Consider the following 6,000-nt stretch of genomic DNA (forward strand, 5'->3'; position numbering starts at 1 on the left):
AAACATCTGGAGCTGCAAAGAAAAAAATTATTATTCAGAGGCAGTCATTGTTTCTGATTAAAATTGGCAGAGTGGTGAGAGTGATTAATCTAATTCTCTTAGAATTGTACTGGGAAATTAAGATGTTAATGGAGAAGAATCAGAAAAATTGCTTCTATGTTTCTTAGGAAATAAGGTACCATTGACTCATAGCTCATGTGCCAGGTCAGCCTCCTTCAATCTTTCCTATTCCACTAGATGCTTAATTATTCATTGGAATAGAGGAAAGGGAAATAAAAGTTCTGGAATTCAAAGATTAAGGTGACTAATGGAAAGAACATATCTCATTTTGTCTCTTCTGGGGGAAAAAAATTGAGGTAGCCTAGATTTTAATAGATATTTTCCATCTTCCAGTAACTTTTCTTTATGACACAAGGATTCTCTCCTAAGCCTTTCTAAACAGCATCTGCACATACTTCTGTGTGATTTGTCACTCCTGTTCACAGGCATTTTGTTTTCCTTGTGCAATGAACTGTTATGCAATATTTCTGACTTGGGACTGAATATTCTGCTGGTTGATGGCAACAGAAGCTTACATGCTACAGTTACCTAGATCTAGGACTAGGCAAGAGCAAGGATTTAACCACTATAAAGTGGAGAATCCAGCAGCCTCTGACAGTCAGGTTTCTCTGATTTTTCTGGTAACTCTGGTTTCTCCCTATGACCCATGAGCACTTTGTCCTTACTGGCTAGATTAGAGAGTTATCCTGCACTGAGACCTGTCTCATCAGGATCACAACCTTAGTCCCTGTATTCCTTCCTCCATGAGGGTATAATGGTTCTGGTAATTTGCAGGCAGGTTCAGAGCAGAGGCTCTGCAGACTATCTTGTATTTGGGGAACTAAATTAACTGCAAGCAGTGGTGAATCTTGCAGCTACCACTGTGATTAATTTATGAAGCTCTGAACTGTGTTCTGATTGCTTTATTTCTGAAGCCCCACATTACTTCTGCTTGGTAGCACTATCACCTCCATCTTAGAGAAGCAAATCTCAATTGAAAACAGGCCTAGTACTTTGCACCAGGTCACACTGAGGAATTGGGAAATGTTTGGAACTAAAATCACCCTTTCACTCTTTCTGTCTTCTGCTTTAAGGCTTTGTTCCTTACTAATAGAAATGGGAGAGTAGGTAGGGAAGACCCTACACATATAAATATTTTACCTGCTTTTTCATCACCAAACCAGCTACCTGACATTTCCTATGAGAGATTCCATAATTTGGAATGGGAAGGGGAAGCTGTTAAAGAGAAGATTTTCCATCAGCCTAACCAACATATATCCCCCAAAGCAACATTTCATCAGCACTGAAATGCAGCAGTGAAACTGGATTTTTTCAATAATACACATGTAAATTTTTATAAAAAACTTTCTTTCTTAACTTCATCTTCCCTTGTGCTCGTATTCTAGGTATGATTTATAGAGTACCCAAACATTTCATCAAACACTGAATGGGAAAGCAGCAGCTTTTTCATATAAACTGATTTGTTAGCAAAGAATAAATCAATGTGGCAGGCAGAAATACAGTGGAGATTATAACAAAAATGGTAAATGTAGAAGGCCTCCCAGATGGGAAGGGCTGGTTATTGTAGGGGGAAATCAATGATTTATGGTTTGTAAAAGAAGAAGTTTCCTTTGTAGTGATGTTACATTGCCCTTAAACGGAGTCTGTCATGGTTTAACCCCAACCATCAACTAAGCCCCACAAAGCCACTCACTCACCCCCTGGTGGGATGGGGAAGACAATCAGAAGAATAAAAATGACAAAATTTTTGCATTATATAAAGACACTTTCATCAGGAAAGGAAAAGCCACATAAATAAGCAAAGCAAAATGAGGAATTCATTCACTACTTCTAATGGGCAGGCATCATCCCAAGGAAAGCAGAGCTCTATCCCACATAATGGTTATTTGAAAAGACAAACATGTCCAAGTGTCCCCACTTCATCCTTCTTCTCCCAGCTTTATGCACCAAGTATGATGCCATATGATCTGGAACACCCCTTTGGTGAGGTGGGGCAGCTGTCCTGCCTGTGTCCCCTCCCAGCCCCTTGTGAGCCCCCAGCCTCCTCTCCAGTGGGGTGAAGTGAGGGAGCAGAAAAGGCCTTGAGCCTGTGTAAGCTCTGCTCAGCAGTAACTAAAAAGTCCCTGTTATCAACCCTGCTTCGAGCACAAATTCAAAACATAACCCCAGACTGTCTGCTCTGAAGAAAATAAATATTCGAGTGGAAATGAGTACAAAGCGTAGGGGAAGAAAAGGAAAAAATTCTCTCAAATATACATGGAATGCAAGGTGGTGCTTCTTGAACTACTTTGCCACTAAGGTTTTATTCAGGAAAGTACTTTGTCATGAATCTATAGTCAGGGAAAGGAATAGTCTGGAGAATTTCTTAACATATTTATGAATTGCTAATATGCATGAAATATGAAAGCCAGACAAAAAATACATTTGTTAGCACAAGCTGGAATATTCACACAGTCAGACAGCTACTACCAGGCAATTACATTAAGGAAGTCAAAAGTTTAAACCAATCCTAAATGCCTTTAAGAAAATATTGTCTAAGTTAGGCAGGCATAAGCTTAGTATTTTACATTTCCAAATAATTACAAGTCTAGCAACTGCTGTTCCTTAGCAATGGATTAAAGACTTCAAAATTAAGAATGGGTTTTGCCTTGCCTGGATCTTTGAAATACTGCAAATGGATCAGCTGGGGATGGAGAGGCATGACACCAGCAAATCTGGGTCATGCACTTAAGTCACAGACTCACGTCACAGACATGAAACTCTCATGTTCTGCCCAGGCTGCCTTATGCTGCTCAATCCATGGTCATCACAAGCTAGCTACCCTGCATTAATTTTATGTATATGGAATACTCAAAGGAAGTAAAGCAGTGTGCCCAGTACTGCCAAGACAATTAAAACCATATTGCCCACAAACACCTTTACTACAAGGACAGTCACACACCATATTTTTGGTTCTAATTTAAATGCCTGAATAAGCACCCTAACCTTCATACAGGCTGCACACAGTATAATCAAGGATTCTTCAGAAGGATATTCATCTAAGATTCATCCCATAATGTAGAGAGCTCAAATGGCTAATTTGGGCTTCTCCTTTAAATGTGTAATCCACCTGTGAGTAATCACTGCTCACAGATTCTTTACTTCAAATGCTGTACAGGCACAATGCACAGTGAGGAGCATGAATTAGAAGGCAAATCTAATGAATTATTTTGCCTTACCACAGCAAACACAATTCACATGGGTTTATTCTGGGAACATAACAGTGGCTATACTCAAACAGATCAAAACTTCATTTAAGTCTGTGTGCCACCAACATCAGGGAATGCTGAGACCTAGGGAGCACCCAGTGCATAACAAGGTGGTGAGCAGACAATGATATTCCTCTCACTTTCCACGCTTTTTCCAAGGCCTACAGTGTATTACGTTGTTACTTGTTTACAGAACAAACTACTTCCTTTCACCAGCAGCATTTCTTTCTTTAACTGGTTTTAATGGTACCTTGTGAAATGCCATAAAGTTGAGTGTGGCTCCTTGCTCAGCAAAGAAGGTCTTAGGCAGAGATCTGTATAGTCTATAGAGATTCTATGAATCTATTTTCTTTTTCAAAGAACAGCTTTTCTGAAAATTTCTTAACAGCCCTGGGAAGTATTTTTTCTTTTTTTCCCCTTTTTTTTCCTTTTTTTTTTTTTTTTTCTTTTTAGTAGGCTTTTGACTTGGGTTTAGTCAGATGAGAGGAACTTGTAGACAGCTCAAATTTGGCCTTCTTTCTACCAAAATCACGTGTTCTGTGTGGAAACTATGTTCCAAACTCTAGTGGTAGTCCCATGGTTTGAATGCAAGCTCATTCACAGGAACTGGCCTAGGGTGACCCAGTTCCTACATCATGATCATCAAACATGCATCAACAGACAGATTTCAACATCTAAAATATCAGGCTGCATTTGTCTGAAACCTGAACTTAAAGTGCTCTCTGCACTTAAACTTCAAGTCAACTGGTTCCCAAATTACACTTCTAAATAAAGTTTTTGCAGCATGTAAAAGCATTATTTACTCATTTTAATAACTGGGCAGGACCTCAGCAGGTTTAAGCAGGCATAACCCTTCATTGAAATTAATATTATAAGCTGATTTATATTAAGTTAAAGAACTTAATTTTTCTTGTACTTTACTGTAAAAATTTATTTCCTCTAAATGAAGTTTGAGTCTATACTTTAGAGAGAAGTTGTAAGATTATGTTCTTATACAAAATCTATTTTTAGCATAATCAAAGCAGATAAACACTGCAGTCTTTAGTTTTTATCAGTATCATTCGAAACATACCCTATCTGCCTCAAAATGAATCATTCTTTTCATAAAAAGCAACAAAGTTATTCAAAGAGATAAAACATTAATCTTAAGGAAGGGAATAAGAGAAGAAAAATCAAAATCTTAAATTTCTTACCTTAAGCCTTCTTGCCATGAGGATTCAAGAATTCACTTCTTTTGCACAGTAATCATTTGAGCTACCATTGGGAAGAAATGTTCCCTAAATCAAGTTCTACTTAGCTGTTGGGAGGAACATTTTCAATATTTAGAGAAAGCAGTAAACAAGGATTCCTCAGTTTTCCCCTTCAATTGAGATAGAACCACACAACTTATTCTGGCCTCAGTTTCATTAGTTGAAATGGGTACTTCACATTATTTCATAAGGCTTCATTAGTCACAGACTAGAGCAAATAGAGCTAACATGGACAAGAGGGGATTGGGTGTCACAAAGGTATTTCCCTGCACAGAGGACAAAGTGGTTGTGTTTCACTCTGATTCTTGGAGAAAACATGCACAGAAAATGTGGTTTGCCTTTAGTAGAACATGAAATAAGGATGAAAACACATAACTAGTTAATTGTCTTGGTTTACCTGAGAAAAATATTTTCTTATGTCCTCAGGTGATAAAATCATAGAAGAGCAGTCACAGTGTAAAAGTATTATTGTCAGTCTCCATTCAAATGATTGTCAGAAAACATCACTTATTGTCTCTGTAAAGCTGTTGCTGTTCTTACAGAGACTGGAGAGCTTTTGAACATATGTTTCAATAAGTTTTTTTCCAGACTTTTCATTGGTGACCTCTGAAATAAAAAGAGCCCCACAGAAGGAGCTGGAAAAATACATTCCTTTTACAAAAGCACCTTAAAAAAATACATTATCCCTCCCCATGCCCACCACCATATGCACAGAGATAGACGGGAAAAAGTATTAAACATTAAGTTACTGATATCTACTAGGTTACAATTAACTAAATTGTGGAGAAAATCAGCACCAACAACTGGGGAAGAGAGATGTACTTTAAAGTTAGGTTGCAAATGAGAATGTTTGTGAGAAGGAATGATCAAATACAGCAATAAAGCAAACACAGCAAACGTCCAATATAAATTTTATAATAAAAGTGAGGCACCTGGATTTTACAGTGAAAACATCAAACTGTAAAGGTCTGTCTTGGATCTAAGCACCAGCCTGCTCTTTCATGAACCCTTGTCTATTTGATAATTGTAAACTCAGAAAATATTACTTAACAATGCATGACCACAAGTGGGGAATAACTCAAAAAAATTCTAGGCCTAGATAAGCAATCTCAGGTTTTACACAAGTAGCCCAATGAATTTTGGGATTTGTTTCCAAAATTGCAGTTCATTACTGGTGGACATCAGGGCCAGATGAAAAACTCGCTATTTCCCTTAATTTGTAACTCCAACTGCAGTTACCTTTTGATTTATCCAAAACAATCTTGCTACCTTGGAGCTTTTGTTAGTTTGGTGCATCTTTGCTTTCTGAACGCTTTTTGTGAGTATTTGAATTTTAAAGGCAGTGCAAGACTTCAGATGAGAGCCTTAAGTCACACTGTGCACTTCCATTTTTCTAGTGCATATGTACAATTTTAAAGCTAACTTCCAAGTCTAAGATTCAA

General features: G+C 37.8%; 1 long non-coding RNA gene across 1 annotated transcript in view; it reads right to left on the reverse strand.

Annotated features, from left to right (window-relative positions):
- The window catches only part of LOC148223393 (uncharacterized), a 54,922-nt gene extending 49,798 nt beyond the window's left edge, over positions 1–5,124 (reverse strand). The window contains exons 1-2 of the long non-coding RNA XR_015804665.1: positions 4,956–5,124; positions 4,502–4,605 (exon numbers count right to left, since the gene is read on the reverse strand). This is a non-coding gene — a long non-coding RNA (uncharacterized LOC148223393). The remainder of the gene's footprint in view (positions 1–4,501; positions 4,606–4,955) is intronic.
- Between the last annotated feature and the right edge of the window lie 876 nt (positions 5,125–6,000).

Source organism: Sturnus vulgaris, chromosome 6 (genome assembly GCF_052056855.1).
Source record: "Sturnus vulgaris isolate bStuVul1 chromosome 6, bStuVul1.hap1, whole genome shotgun sequence".
Lineage (NCBI taxonomy): Eukaryota > Metazoa > Chordata > Aves > Passeriformes > Sturnidae > Sturnus > Sturnus vulgaris.